Source organism: Pseudophryne corroboree, chromosome 3 (genome assembly GCF_028390025.1).
Source record: "Pseudophryne corroboree isolate aPseCor3 chromosome 3, aPseCor3.hap2, whole genome shotgun sequence".
Classification (NCBI taxonomy): domain Eukaryota; kingdom Metazoa; phylum Chordata; class Amphibia; order Anura; family Myobatrachidae; genus Pseudophryne; species Pseudophryne corroboree.
This window is the reverse complement of record NC_086446.1, coordinates 200082556-200099024: the sequence shown is the minus strand read 5'-3', so window position 1 is coordinate 200099024 and position 16469 is coordinate 200082556. Positions and strand designations below refer to the sequence as shown.

The following is a 16469-nucleotide window of genomic DNA, read 5'->3' as shown; positions in this document are numbered from 1 at the left end:
AATAAAATGTAACTTTTATTAGATGTCAGACGAAAAAGACAAATTACACAAATAATGCTGTATATATCAGCAGAGTGATTAAAAAAGTATTTAATGATGATATGACGATATGTGACTCACTTGGTATGAAGTAGGTGGCAGAAGGTTTGTGTGCACACCCACTAGGATTAAGCGAGTATTGATATTAGAAATTAATCAGAGCAAAAATTTGGTAGATCTTGTTTTCTCTATTGGTTTATGAATTTTTTATACGTGAGTATATTCATATGAGAGAAACAAGAAAAACCGGCTTTAACGACTCCGCACTCCTTCTAGAAAGGTAAACATAGGTAAAATACTGCAATAAGAAATTGTGGTGGAAAATACTGGTGAATAGAGGGTATATACACGGAAGGTGTGTTCCTTGATACTACAGTACCCAGTATTCCCAGAGGGTCACCCTTTCTGGTACTGACCAGGCCCAATGCTGCTTGGCTTCCAAGATCAGACGAGATCGGGCATGTCCAGCATAGTATGACTGTAGATAGTCAAGTAGGTACCTATCTGCGTATGGAAAAACCAGTTGCTTAATAGGTTTGAGCCGGTCAAAAAATAGGGGGTGGGGAAAGGTATTCCCAATTACTTCAAAATGTCTGGACAATGTGTCCCGTTGCTTTAGATGTAAAAATAAAGCCAACAGAAAGGGGATTTTTCACATAGATGTAGGGCCAAAATCGAACATGGGGGGCCAGTATCTTGGTATTGATACTGGGGCGGTTTGAAAAAAGAACAATACTAATAAAGGGGGCCTCAAAAAGGGGCCATACACATTGTATATGTTCACAATTTCCCACAACTAAATTGTGGTGATACCAGTGAGCATGTGAGCATTGCCCCACTGACGAGAATAGAGTGTACCAATACTGCGAAGATATGGCCTTTTAGCTGTAGAATATCATATAATTGAAAATAAAGGCACAAACATGACTTCTAACTATCAACTAGGCAAAAGGCAACATATACCAATATTTCCAAAGTCCAAGCAGATTGCCAGGTGGAGATAATATTGAAGTAAATGAAATTAGAAAGTATGTCAGTCTGAAATAGACAAAGGAGTAAATAAATTACTGAGTACTTTGCAGCAATACCATATGTTGTCTCATAAAGAACATAATGTTTAACATACAGTCCAGCACAAAAAACACTATAGGCAGTGGACTGTCAATTGCGGGGAGGGTACACATACAGAGCAATATTTGTCATCATTTAATCAAGACACGCTATGTGTACTGAACCTCTGTAAATAATTTCATAGCGTTCTCCATAGCAATGGTCAGACTGGGCTGGTAATCAGAGTGATATTAGGATTGGCGCATAAATTACCACCTGAAAAGTAGTCTCCCTGTGTTGGTAAATTACCATATCTATATAGAATAAATCTGTGGAGACAGCCAGCAAATGCTGTTTGGTCTGAACTTGTTGCTAGGCAACCTATCCTGTCCGTGCCGTATGCACAGAGCGGAGAGTACTCATCCCCTGTGAGCGTTGGAAAATACAGGGGAATGAGGTGCCTGTGAGGAGAGCTGGACAGAGGCAGCAGGGAAGGGTGTAAGATCAGGTGAACAAGCTCCTCCCAGCGAAGCGCGCGTCACTTCCGGTCCGGCGCCCGACTTCCGGGACCTCCGTAACGGAGCTCCGGCAGGCAGACTCCTCTCCAGCACACGGCAGGTATCAACAAGTTCAGACCAAACAGCATTTGCTGGCTGTCTCCACAGATTTATTCTATATAGATATGGTAATTTACCAACACAGGGAGACTACTTATCAGGTGGTAATTTATGCACCAATCCTAATATCACTCTGATTACCAGCCCAGTCTGACCATTGCTAAGGAGAACGCTATGAAATTATTTACAGAGGTTCAGTACACATAGCGTGTCTTGATTAAATGATGACAAATATTGCTCTCTATGTGTACCCTCCCCGCAATTGACAGTCCACTGCCTATAGTGTTTTTTGTGCTGGATTGTATGTTAAACATTATGTTCTTTATGAGACAACATATGGTATTGCTGCAAAGTACTCAGTAATTTATTAACTCATTTGTCTATTTCAGACTGACATACTTTCTAATTTAATTTACTTCAATATTATCTCCACCTGGCAATCTGCTTGGACTGTGGAAATATTGGTATATGTTGCCTTTTGCCTAGTTGATAGTTAGAAGTCATTTTTGTGCCTTTATTTTCAATTATATGATATTCTACAGCTAAAAGGCCATATCTTCGCAGTATTGGTACACTCTATTCTCGTCAGTGGGGCAATGCTCACATGCTCACTGGTATCACCACAATTTAGTTGTGAGAAATTGTGAACATATACAATGTGTATGGCCCCTTTTTGAGGCCCCCTTTATTATTATTATTATTATTATTATTCTTTTCTCAAACCGCCCCAGTATCAATACCAAGATACTGGCCCCCCCATGTTCGATTTTGGCCCTACATCTATGTGAAAAATCCCCTTTCTGTTGGCTTTATTTTTACATCTAAAGCAACAGGACACATTGTCCAGACATTTTGAAGTAATTGGGAATACCTTTTCCCACCCCCTATTTTTTGACCGGCTCAAACCTATTAAGCAATTGGTTTTTCCATACGCAGATAGGTACCTACTTGACTATCTACAGTCATACCATGCTGGACATGCCCGATCTCGTCTGATCTTGGAAGCCAAGCAGCATTGGGCCTGGTCAGTACCAGAAAGGGTGACCCTCTGGGAATACTGGGTACTGTAGTATCAAGGAACACACCTCCCGTGTATATACCCTCTATTCACCAGTATTTTCCACCACAATTTCTTATTGCAGTATTTTACCTATGTTTACCTTTCTAGATGGAGTCCGGAGTCGTTAAAGCCGGTTTTTCTTGTTTCTCTCATATGAATATACTCACGTATAAAAAATTCATAAACCAATAGAGAAAACAAGATCTACCAAATTTTTGCTCTGATTAATTTCTAATATCAATACTCGCTTAATCCTAGTGGGTGTGCACACAAACCTTCTGCCACCTACTTCATACCAAGTGAGTCACATATCGTCATATCATCATTTAATACTTGTTTAATCACTCTGCTGATATATACAGCATTATTTGTGTAATTTGTCTTTTTCGTCTGACATCTAATAAAAGTTACGTTTTATTTTCATATTGACATTCACAAATATTCCATTTTTATTAACAAATTAATTTATATCAAGTGTGCCCCAGAGAGACACCAAAACAGTCCTCCTTTTGCTTCTTTGCAAAAAAAAACCTTCAAATATAAATTTGTGCCCTCCCATACTTCACAAAGGTACAGTGAGCACCGGCAAAAGGGGTGTGTTCTCACAAGGAAGGGTTGTGGCCACACAATAGTACCCACATTTCAAATTAAAGCAGACAGTAGCACAATCTTATTCACATTACACTGCACATAGTAGTGCTGCTTATACACATAATGCCCCCAGTAGTGCCACTTATACATATATTGCCCACAGTAGTAGTGTCTTTCATACATAATGCACACAGTATGCTGTTTATACACGTGATGTCCCCTATAGTAGTGCTGCATATACACATAATGCCAATAGTAGTAGTGCTTGCTAATACACACAATACCAACAGTAATAGCACCCTTTATACATAATGCCCACAGTATGCCATTTCTACATATAAAGCCTCTAGTAGTATTGCCACTTACACATAATGCCCATAGTAGTAGTACTTCTTATACATAATGTTCCAAGTATGCTACTTATATACATAATAACCATAGTAGTAGTACCCCTTAAACATAATGCCCTCAGTAGTAGTGCTGCTTATACACATAAAGACCCCAGTAGTTGTGCTCATTATACATAATACCTACAATATGCCACATATACATAATGCCACCAATAGTAGTGCCCCTTATACATGAGCCCATAGAAGTGCCACTTATACATAATACCCACAGTAGTAGCATCCCTTATACATAATAAACACAGAAGTGCCACTTATACACAATGCACGCCCGTAGAAGCACCCCTTATACATAATGCCACAGTAATGCCACTTATACACATAATAAACACACTTACTTTTTATCTATCTCACTCTCTTTACCTTCACTTACCTAAGTCTAGTTGGCTGGATCTATTTACTCTCCCTCTGTAAAGCAGCCTGGTCCTGTGTAGTTCCACCCTTCCATCCCATGTAGCACTGCCCCTCATTCCAGTGTAGCCCTACCGCCTCTTCAGGGCCTGCACACTGCCGCTGTAAAAGGATGAAACTGCTTTAAACTGCCAGCGCCGCTGCCTGTCATACAGTGTGACAGGCATGTCAACAGTCAGCAGCAGCGGACAGGCAAACAGAAGTAATCTATACTCTATTGTAAATATATATATATATATATATATATATATATATAGGGTACAATGCCACCCGTGAGGAGTCTTCTAGCAGCAGTATGTGTTATTAAAATTAGTCTATTGGATGGACACTCTCTACATTTAAGGGCGTCTGCTAAACTCTAAATGTGCAACAATGGTAGGATACTGTGCAAATGGAACATAAAACAGGTGAACAGAGGTATCAATGACTGGTTGTGTCAGATCTATAGCAAGAAAATATTGAGGTACAGTAATAGAAATTAGGTTAAAAAGTGGATCAGATAGCCCAAGTAAAATGATAACATATTTTATTTAAATAAATGTTAGATATATAAAAATGTGGGGACAAAGATTTTACATGTAGATATTTAAAAAGATGCATATACTTTAAATACTGTATATACATAAAATGTAAAAATTATAAAAAAATTATAAAATGTATCAAACATTATAAGATACAGCAACAACATAAAAAGGAATCTGGAGGTAGCTTATCTGTAATGCAAGAGGTCAATAGGTAATTCTCAATGCGTTTTGTCTATGCAGACTTCACTAATATATATATATATATATATATATATATATATATTTCTGTAATCCTGCGCTTACTGCACCATAATTTCTAAGATGGGTGCATCCTCAGTATATCAATGTGTAATCTATAATACCTCACGCACCAAACAAGTGGAGCAGACAATTCCAGTTGGTTACACTTGGATGGTGTTTGTGGTTCTTTGTGCTTTGAAAAGGTCTGGCATTGGACCAAAATGTTGGCGAATGTAATGTATACTAGTGGCATGTAGTTACTAAATGACACTAATTCTTGCATGAAGAGAAATGGTGAGTGTCCTCCTGCTTTAAAAAATAAATAAATATATATATATATATATATATATATATATATAAAATACATATATATCACTATACATATGTATGTATATATATATATATATATACACACACACACACATGTATAGTGAGATATATGTAAACAATAGTAATTGTAAAGTGATAACAGGGAGATATGTTGGTCCCAGGTCTTTGACCTACAGTATGTGATTTAATCCCCCAGGATATGTCTGTTCTGTTAAACAAACTTGATTAGAGTTTGGCTTTTCATAAAGTTCAGATATTTAGCCCTGGGGGTATGGTTGTGAGAGAGAAGGCAGGGCTCTATCCATAAAGTCCATTTCAGGTTTATAAAGCAGCCAATTAGTGCCTACACATATAAGAGGCTGAAATAAGCTGCATCAGGGCTTGGCTTTGACTAACTATGGAAACTGGCAGCAGGCCTGTTCAGAGACACTGTGATTTACTGACTGTAAGTACTGTGCATATGCCTGTATTTGTGATAGGGACATTAGGTCCAGCCACTCTGAGAGAGGGAATCTATTATGTTTAGTAAGTGCCCAGATGGACTAGGATTTATTTTTATGTTTTGTTTATATACTGCACAATAAAAATAGCCATGACTAGATTGCACGAAAACCATATACTGGTGTGCTGTTTTACTGGCTGCTGTGTGTTTGGAGGTGCCCATCTATCCCAGGAGAGGATACCGCTACACTGATATCCTCACAATTTACAGAGATGTGTCCTCATATATCTAGCCCCAACACGTATGCCACTCATCATGAGATGCATGGTGCAAGTGAGCCAACAGGTCCTGTACAACTCTGCTAGAGTTTGGCTTTTTATTGGGTGGGCAAAAATGTGTCTAATTCACAACATGATGTAATCAGGACACACCAAGATACTGTGCTTATTAATTTGATATGCAGCACTTCTATATATCTATGTACGACTGAGTCTGCATATGAAGGATAACAGAACTTGGTATGGAGAAAAGTCATGGCCGCTGCATCATAGCGCTTTGTATGTAGATTATATAAATCAGTCACACACAAACATACAAGTGTAACATATCAAATTAATCAGAATATTCTTCTGATGCGTGCTAGTCACATCATTGCATCTAAGTTGCATATTAGGCAAAGCAGAGATGCAAAAAATGCCAACAGAATCTCATGGGACCTAGTGTTCCATGAAGGACTGTTTGGCATGACTGCAGCGAAAATGTATGTAGATACATCTGCACACACTTCCCATAACTCTACTCTCAACATTTACTTTCTGAATATCAATAAATCAACATGAGCAGGTTTAACATTTTACCCCTATACAATTATTACCATTCCTGATTTGATAATCTCACATATATTTCCACATACCTAGTGGGGCTGATGCAGAGTTTAATTGGATAATGTTTTTGGATGGATCTTACTTGTTTTCACACTGCATATGCTCTGGATCTGAGGGTACACAAGTTTGGGTTATCCTAACTTGTGGTTGAAGGGGTGAAATCTCAACTCCACATATGGCTGAAGAGGTATAACTAGGTGGCACAGTATCAGCATGTTCTCATTTGAGGCAAGTTTAGAGATTTAGTTTTGACTGAGTTGTGGGCTACTGTATGCAGAGTTTTGCATATACAGTATAAACACATTTGGCTTCAGGCTGATTGCTAGAACCAAGTATAAAACTAGAGATGTGTGCTAACACCCGTGTTTTTGTTTTGATTTTGGATCTTTATTAACATTAAGTTTTGGTTTTGCCAAGACCCTCTTCACATGTTTTGGTTTTGGATCTGTACTACTTATACTCAAAAATTTGTAAAAACTGCTAAAATCACATAATTTGGGTCTGTTTTGTTTCTGCAGTATTACTAATCTCAATAACATTAATTTCCAGCAATTTCCAGTCAATGTTGACCACATTACAGCTCACAATAATGTTTTGTCCAGTTTAGGCTACAGCAAGCTGGTTGGTTACTGAGCAATGGCACAAACATATGGCAGTTTATAGCACATCTATGAAACAATGCCACACAACATTGTCAGAAAAGAAAAGTGGTGCAAGATGGAATTGTCCATGGAACCTCCCACAAGGACATGAACAGTTTAACAAACCAAGCTCTTCAGCTACAGGGACTGCCACTTGTCACGATCCGGGTATCGGGACGCCATTTCTTACCCATCAGATGCCTCCTAAGGCTGACTCAGCGCTCCAGGACCGGATCCCATCTGTTATCCTGATGTGTACATTCCTGTATCCTCTCCTGTCACTCTGGGACGCTGTCACAGTAAACGCCATATTACACCTGGCATGGCGTCTCCCGCGGCCTCCGCCGCCGTCCCTGAACTTCTGCATGCAGAGTGTCTGAGTGGCGATTGCGTCAGCCGCGGCCTCCGCTGTGTCCGCGTGGTTGGATGTGCATCTGTCGGCCTGGCGCCTCCTGTCTCCGGTGGCCGGCGCCGCCATTACTGTTTTCATTACCACATGGATTACAAACCAAACTTCCCTCCAAGTGTCTGCATGGGCGCAGCCATCTTGGATTCTGTCAGCTGATCATTTCCACCAATCTGTTCTCAGTATTGATAATCTGCATAATTGCCTAGCCAATCCCTTCCTTGCTGCAGGTATAAATACACTGTGCCTGAGCAAGGAAGGCGTCAGTGCTTTGGTTGTCAAACCTAGTTCCTGTTTGTCTCTCTCCTGTGATTGTCTTCCAGGTTCCAGCTGCTGTCTCAAGACTTCCACCATAGAGACCCGCACCAGCATTCCACCTGCGGTGTAGCCTGACTCTCCAATCCATTGTGGATTCATCTGTTTCCAGCTACAACATTACCTGCTTCCAGCTCAGCTTCCAGCAGAGTACAGCTTCCCTTAAAGGGCCGGTGTCCTTTCTACACTTTACCACTCTCCACCGGTATTATTATTTCTCCGCTCTCAAGTTCTACATTTCAGTTCATATTTCATCGCTCCCAAGTTCATTTATTATTTAACTGGTTCCAGCCAGTATCCACTCCGTGCTAACAACAGTCTGGTTCCAGCCAGTATCCACAGCAGCTGTTTTATCTTCAGCAACCCAGCTTTTCCTGGAACACCAGCTGGCACAATCCTGGGTTATCTCCATTGCTCCAGTCGGGCCTGGTAAGGACTTTCCATCTAGAAGATCATAAGAACTATCTCACACTACCAGTGCCCTGTGGCTCCTGCCATCCTGTAGTACCCAGGAACTGTATTTATTCTTTGCTGACTTTTACGTTTTCTTTTACTGCTGCTGTGTTGCGGAGTTGTCATAATAAACATCATTGACTTTTATCCAAGTTGTCGTGGTCACGCCTTCGGGCAGTTATTATTCATGTTACTTACATGTCCAGGGGTCTGATACAACCTCCCAGGTTCCGGTACATCTCAGCCCCTACAACTGAGGCTGCCTCCCGTCAGCTCAGGCCCTCAGTTGTGACAGTAAGCACTGACCTAATGAATCCAGCCGGAGACCAGGATCAAGCGGCCAGGCCGATGCAAGAACTGGCAGCCCGACTAGAACATCAGGAGGCTGCACAGGGCCACATCATCCGCTGTCTCCAGGATCTCTCTACTCGGCTGGATGGGATTCAGACAACTCTCCGTGGATCAGGCGCGTCTGGTGCGTCAACCACAGTGACTCCAGCTATAACCCCACCCACCTTACCCATTTCTGCTCCACGTCTTCATCTTCCAACGCCAGCAAAATTTGACGGATCTCCAAGATTCTGCAGGGGATTTCTCAACCAGTGTGAGATTCAGTTTGAGCTACAACCTGGCAATTTTCCCAGTGACCGTACAAAAATTGCCTACATTATTTCTCTTCTCAGTGGCTCAGCCCTTGATTGGGCATCACCGTTATGGGAGAGGTCCGACACCCTGCTATCTTCCTACACTGCCTTCGTGTCAACATTCAGGCGCATCTTCGACGAGCCAGGCCGGGTAACCTCAGCTTCATCCGAGATTCTCCGTTTACGCCAGGGGTCACGTACTGTAGGACAATATCTGATACAGTTCCAGATCCTGGCATCCGAACTGGCATGGAACGACGAGGCCCTGTATGCTGCATTCTGGCATGGCTTATCTGAGCGTATTAAAGATGAGTTAGCTACCAGAGACTTACCTTCTAAGTTAGATGAGCTAATCTCACTCTGCACGAAAGTTGATTTACGTTTCAGAGAGAGAGCAACTGAGCGTGGAAGATCATCTGCTCCAAAATCTTCTGCTACTCCTCCTCGTCAACTGTCACCATCTAAAGATGAGCCCATGCAACTTGGCCGTTCCCGTTTAACTCTTGCTGAGCGCCGAAGACGTCTCTCCGAGTTTCTCTGTCTCTATTGTGCAGCTCCGTCTCACACCATTAATGCCTGTCCCAAAACGTCCGGGAAACTCCAAATCCTAGCTCGCCAAGGAGAGGGCCGGCTAGGAGTAATGATCTCCTCTCCATCTCCTCAAGATTGTAATCTCCCAGTCTCGCTTCAAGTTGCTCAACGTTATCGGAACGTCATTGCCCTCCTTGATTCCGGAGCAGCTGGGAACTTTATTACCGAAGCCTATGTTAAACGGTGGTCCCTACCCACCGAGAGACTTCCTTCGTCCATTTCTTTAACTGCCGTGGATGGCAGCAAAATTTTTGATGCAGTTATTTCTTTAAGGACTCTACCAGTTCGTCTGAGAGTGGGAGTTCTTCATTCCGAACTTATTTCTTTTTTAGTGATTCCAAGAGCCACACATCCTGTGGTCCTGGGCCTTCCATGGCTCCGTCTTCACAATCCTACAATTGATTGGACGACTACGCAAATCCTGGCATGGGGTTCCTCCTGTGCTGAGACATGTTTGTTTAAAGTATTGCCTGTCTGTTCTTCCTCCCCCAGGTCGTCTGATGTTCCACCTCCTCCATATCAAGATTTCACGGATGTGTTCAGTAAAGCTTCTGCTGATATCCTTCCTCCTCATAGAGTATGGGACTGTCCGATTGATCTCGTTCCAGGGAAGGTTCCACCTCGAGGCCGAACTTATCCGTTGTCTCTGCCTGAGACGCATTCTATGGAGGAATATATTAAAGAGAACCTAGCAAAGGGGTTCATTCGACCTTCTTCTTCTCCAGCCGGCGCAGGCTTCTTTTTGTAAAAAAGAAAGATGGTGGTCTGCGGCCGTGCATCGACTACAGAGGTTTGAACGACATTACCATCAAGAACCGTTATCCTTTACCCCTGATTACTGAGCTCTTTGACAGAGTTAGCGGAGCTACCATCTTTACAAAGCTGGACTTGCGAGGTGCATACAATCTCATCCGGATCCGTGAGGGTGACGAGTGGAAGACCGCCTTTAACACCCGTGACGGACATTATGAGTACCTCGTCATGCCCTTCGGATTGAGCAATGCTCCAGCTGTCTTCCAGCATTTTGTCAATGAGATCTTCAGAGACATTCTATACCGTCATGTCGTGGTCTATCTAGACGATATCCTCATTTTTGCCAACGATTTAGAGGAACATCGTTTTTGGGTTAAAGAGGTTCTGTCCCGTCTCCGTGTCAATCATCTCTATTGCAAATTAGAAAAATGCGTCTTTGAAGTCAAGTCCATTCCGTTTCTAGGGTACATTGTGTCCGGTTCCGGACTAGAGATGGATCCTGAGAAACTACAAGCAATCCAAAATTGGCCGGTACCCTTAACCCTCAAAGGGGTCCAGAGGTTCTTAGGGTTCGCCAACTATTACCGAAAGTTTATACGAGACTTTTCCACCATTGTGGCGCCTATTACTGCTTTCACTAAGAAGGGTGCTAACCCGTCCAAGTGGTCTGAAGAAGCCATGCAAGCATTTCATCTTTTAAAACAAAGGTTCATCTCTGCGCCTGTTCTGAAACAGCCTGACATCGACTCTCCTTTCATCTTAGAGGTGGATGCCTCCTCCGTTGGAGTAGGAGCGGTGTTATCTCAGAGGGCTAAAGATGGCCATTTACACCCTTGCAGTTTCTTCTCCCGGAAGTTCTCCCCAGCTGAGCGCAACTATGCCATTGGCGACCAGGAGTTGCTAGCCATCAAGCTCGCTCTAGAAGAGTGGAGGTATCTGTTGGAGGGAGCTTCTCATTCAATCACCATACTTACAGACCACAAGAACCTTTTATACCTGAAGGGCGCACAATGTCTCAACCCTCGTCAGGCCAGATGGGCACTTTTCTTTTCCAGGTTCGACTTTAAACTCCAGTTCTGTCCGGGCTCTCAGAATCGCAAGGCCGATGCCCTTTCCCGCTCATGGGAGCAAGAAAATGAGTCAGAGTCTTCAGACAAGCATCCTATTATAAATCCGTTGGCATTCTCCACGGTAGGGATGGACTCTACGCCCCCATCAGGGAAAAGTTTTGTGAAGCCGATGCTAAGGAAGAAGCTCATGCATTGGGCCCATGCTTCCCGTTTTGCCGGACATACAGGTATCCAAAAAACCCTGGAGTTTATCTCTAGGTCCTATTGGTGGCCATCTCTGAAAAAGGACGTCTTGGAGTTTATTGCATCTTGCCCAAAGTGTGCCCAACATAAAGTATCCCGCCAGTCGCCTGCGGGGCAACTGGTTCCACTATCCGTTCCCCGTCGACCATGGACCCACTTGTCGATGGATTTCATTACAGACTTACCCATGTGCAACAAGTTCAATACCATCTGGGTGGTAGTTGACCGGTTCACCAAGATGGCACACTTCATTCCTCTCACCGGTCTTCCGTCAGCTTCCAAGTTGGCTCAAGTATTCATACAAGAGATCTTCCGACTCCACGGTCTTCCTGAAGAAATTATCTCAGATCGAGGAGTTCAATTCACAGCCAAATTCTGGCGAAGTTTATGTCAAGTCCTCCAAGTCAAGCTAAAGTTTTCCACGGCTTACCATCCTCAGACCAATGGTCAAACCGAGAGGGTGAATCAGGACTTGGAGGCCTTCCTCCGCATCTATGTGTCCTCCTCTCAAGATGACTGGGTTCAATTACTTCCCTGGGCCGAGTTCTGTCATAACAACCAGTATCATTCTTCATCTGCTTCAACACCATTCTTCACTAACTTTGGATTCCACCCTAAAGTCCCTGAGTTCCAACCGCTTCCAGCAACTTCTGTTCCCGCAGTGGATATCACCTTGCATCAGTTTGCCAATATCTGGAAGAGCGTACGATCAGCTCTGCTCAAGGCATCGTTCAGGTACAAGAAGTTTGCGGATAAGAAGCGTCGAGCAGTTCCTGCTCTCAAGGTGGGTGATCGGGTATGGTTATCCACGAAGAATTTGAGGTTAAGAGTTCCCAGTATGAAGTTTGCACCTCGCTATATCGGTCCTTTCAAGATTGAACAAGTCATCAATCCTGTTGCTTACAGACTCCAGTTGCCTCCCTTCTTAAAAATACCCAGGACATTCATGTTTCCCTGTTGAAACCGCTGATCTTGAATCGGTTTCATTCCTCACTCCCTCCAACTCCGAAAGTCCAAACTCAACGAGGCGTTGAGTATGAAGTGGCCAAGATCCTGGACTCACGTCACCGTTACGGTCAACTACAATATCTTATTGACTGGAAGGGTTATGGTCCTGAGGAACGTTCATGGACCAATGCTTCTGATGTCCATGCTCCTGCCTTGGTCCGGAGATTCCATTCCAAGTTTCCTCAAAAGCCAAAGAAGTGTCCTGGGGCCACTCCTAAAGGGGGGGGTGCTGTCACGATCCGGGTATCGGGACGCCATTTCTTACCCATCAGATGCCTCCTAAGGCTGACTCAGCGCTCCAGGACCGGATCCCATCTGTTATCCTGATGTGTACATTCCTGTATCCTCTCCTGTCACTCTGGGACGCTGTCACAGTAAACGCCATATTACACCTGGCATGGCGTCTCCCGCGGCCTCCGCCGCCGTCCCTGAACTTCTGCATGCAGAGTGTCTGAGTGGCGATTGCGTCAGCCGCGGCCTCCGCTGTGTCCGCGTGGTTGGATGTGCATCTGTCGGCCTGGCGCCTCCTGCCTCCGGTGGCCGGCGCCGCCATTACTGTTTTCATTACCACATGGATTACAAACCAAACTTCCCTCCAAGTGTCTGCATGGGCGCAGCCATCTTGGATTCTGTCAGCTGATCATTTCCACCAATCTGTTCTCAGTATTGATAATCTGCATAATTGCCTAGCCAATCCCTTCCTTGCTGCAGGTATAAATACACTGTGCCTGAGCAAGGAAGGCGTCAGTGCTTTGGTTGTCAAACCTAGTTCCTGTTTGTCTCTCTCCTGTGATTGTCTTCCAGGTTCCAGCTCCTGTCTCAAGACTTCCACCATAGAGACCCGCACCAGCATTCCACCTGCGGTGTAGCCTGACTCTCCAATCCATTGTGGATTCATCTGTTTCCAGCTACAACATTACCTGCTTCCAGCTCAGCTTCCAGCAGAGTACAGCTTCCCTTAAAGGGCCGGTGTCCTTTCTACACTTTACCACTCTCCACCGGTATTATTATTTCTCCGCTCTCAAGTTCTACATTTCAGTTCATATTTCATCGCTCCCAAGTTCATTTATTATTTAACTGGTTCCAGCCAGTATCCACTCCGTGCTAACAACAGTCTGGTTCCAGCCAGTATCCACAGCAGCTGTTTTATCTTCAGCAACCCAGCTTTTCCTGGAACACCAGCTGGCACAATCCTGGGTTATCTCCATTGCTCCAGTCGGGCCTGGTAAGGACTTTCCATCTAGAAGATCATAAGAACTATCTCACACTACCAGTGCCCTGTGGCTCCTGCCATCCTGTAGTACCCAGGAACTGTATTTATTCTTTGCTGACTTTTACGTTTTCTTTTACTGCTGCTGTGTTGCGGAGTTGTCATAATAAACATCATTGACTTTTATCCAAGTTGTCGTGGTCACGCCTTCGGGCAGTTATTATTCATGTTACTTACATGTCCAGGGGTCTGATACAACCTCCCAGGTTCCGGTACATCTCAGCCCCTACAACTGAGGCTGCCTCCCGTCAGCTCAGGCCCTCAGTTGTGACACCACTTTTGTGTCTGAAGCGTGTGGATTGTTTGGGTCCCCACAAACAAGCTACCAATGGACTTAGGGCAGCTAAGCTAACAGTGCCTTCAGTCATCTCTACAATGGGTAAGATGTCATCTGCATTATCATCCTCCCTTTCATCAGTGTTTACATCATCCTCACACAATATCAATTCATCCCCGCTGGAATCCACCATTACAGAAGTCTCTGCACTTTGATGCACAGTCATAACAGGTAAAGGCCTTCCTCGTGGAATTTGTAGTTCATTTTGATGAACTTTTTTTTAAACATATTGAGGAAGTAGCCTCCTACAAAATGCCTGGCTGTCCTGAAAATGCTTTCTGCGTACACACTGGAGGGTGGACAACTTACTGTAAGTAATGCAAAGCAAGTTTGTACAAGGGCCTCCAAATTGCCTTTTTTCCTTCCAGTAGTCAAATTTAATCTGTGATATGGCTATTTGTACACTGTCATTAAAATAATCCTCCACCAATCTTTTGATGTTGATTGTGTCAAATGGAGCTACAGAAGAGGTGTAACTAACTTTGGGCAATTCTTTTAGACCCGACCAGGGCCAATATTTACTAAAAGTCTGAGTTTGGTCAATTTGTGTTTTTTTTCTAAGTCCCAATCCGGGAATTCACTAAGCACCAATCTCGGCAGTGTTTGGTCTATTCGTAATGGTTTGAATGACAACGTCCCGAAATACGAATGAATAGACCATCGGTCAAACGCGGCTGTTATTTCATAGAATACGGGAATTCACTATTCATTCGTATTTGGGTGTTAGTCTCTGAGGGCTCAAATGCGGTCGTATTTTTTTGCGATTCGTTAGAAAAATCGGCAAAAAAATAGACCTGCTTTTTTCAGTCGTGTTTACATGTGTTGCAAATAAAAAATCACTCACACCTGAATTAGGATGCCTATAAAAGGATGTTAGGCCCATTTCAAAACACCTACACTCAGAAATGGCAGCAGGACTGTGGGCCAGTGATCTTTTGTGTGCTGTGGGATTCCTCAGACTCAGACATCAGCCTGTAAGTACCCAGGGCCAAGCAACTCAACATGGTCAGCAGGTTGTACAGGTTCCGCGGAGGCTGCGCAGGCCTCGTTTTTTTAGGGGGCGTTTAAACTTGAACGCATTGTCCAATGATAAGGTCATACAGATGTTCCGTCTAAATCGTAACAACATTTTCCGTCTGTATGACCTTGTCAAACTGGGCCTAGACCCTGAGACAGCACGCTCTCGCCCTGTCTCAGGCCTGCACAAACTCCTGGCTGTGTTGCACTTTATGGCTACTGGCAGCTTTCAGGCTGTGTCTAGGGATGTCATAGGAATCTCACAGCCCATATTTTCCAGAATCTTAACACAGGTGATGTATACCTAACAACCTCTTCTGTTTTCTGTTTGTTTTAATTTTTCGGTGGCCAGTTCTGTCGTAAAATCTCAAGTTTATTGTTCTTTAAAATGTTCACACAGGTTTTGGCTGTTTTGCAGCCACACATCGAGGCCTCAATCTGCTTCCCTACCCAGGAGTCTCAGTGGCACGCCGTCGGGGTAGATTTCTATGAGCTGGCTGGCATGCCCAATGTGCTTGGAGCCATAGATTGCACACACATTCAGCTGAGACCACCTAGGGGCAGGCAGCACATATATACAAACCGCCATTTTCAACACTCCACAAATGTGCAGGTGGTTTGTGATGCAAATCTCAAAATAATGAGTGTTGTTGCTGGTTACCCTGGGGGGCTGCCATGACTCCTTCATCCTCAGTCAGTCATCCTTCCTTGATAAGTTTGAGGACGGACAAATGCCAGATGGATGGCTGCTGGGTATGTAATTTGATATGTGTAGGCCTGCGTATACTTTGCCCAAATACAGGTGCAGATGTATTAACCTATAGAAGGCATAAGGAAGTGAGAAACCAGTGATCTGTGCAAGGTGTTAAAGGCACCAGCCAATCTGCTCCAATATGTAAATGAACATTTAGGATCAGATTGTCTGCTGCCTTTATTACCTTGCACATATCACTGGTTTTTCACTTCCTTATGCCTTCTACAGGTTAATACATCTGCCCCACAGTGTGTTACTTATACGTTGCTGTATCTTCACATGAATCACGTTACTATATCTGTATTTTAGGTGATGGAGGATATGGCTGTTTCTCTTGGCTTCTAACTCCATTGTCCCGACCTGATACCCCTG

At 43.6% G+C, this 16469-nt stretch overlaps 2 pseudogenes; one reads left to right on the top strand and one right to left on the bottom strand.

The window, feature by feature from the left end:
- Window positions 1-406: 406 nt before the first annotated feature.
- On the bottom strand, window positions 407-525 carry LOC134894977 (5S ribosomal RNA; annotated as a pseudogene).
- A 2135-nt stretch (window positions 526-2660) lies between these two features.
- On the top strand, window positions 2661-2779 carry LOC134893599 (5S ribosomal RNA; annotated as a pseudogene).
- The last annotated feature ends 13690 nt before the right edge of the window (window positions 2780-16469 follow it).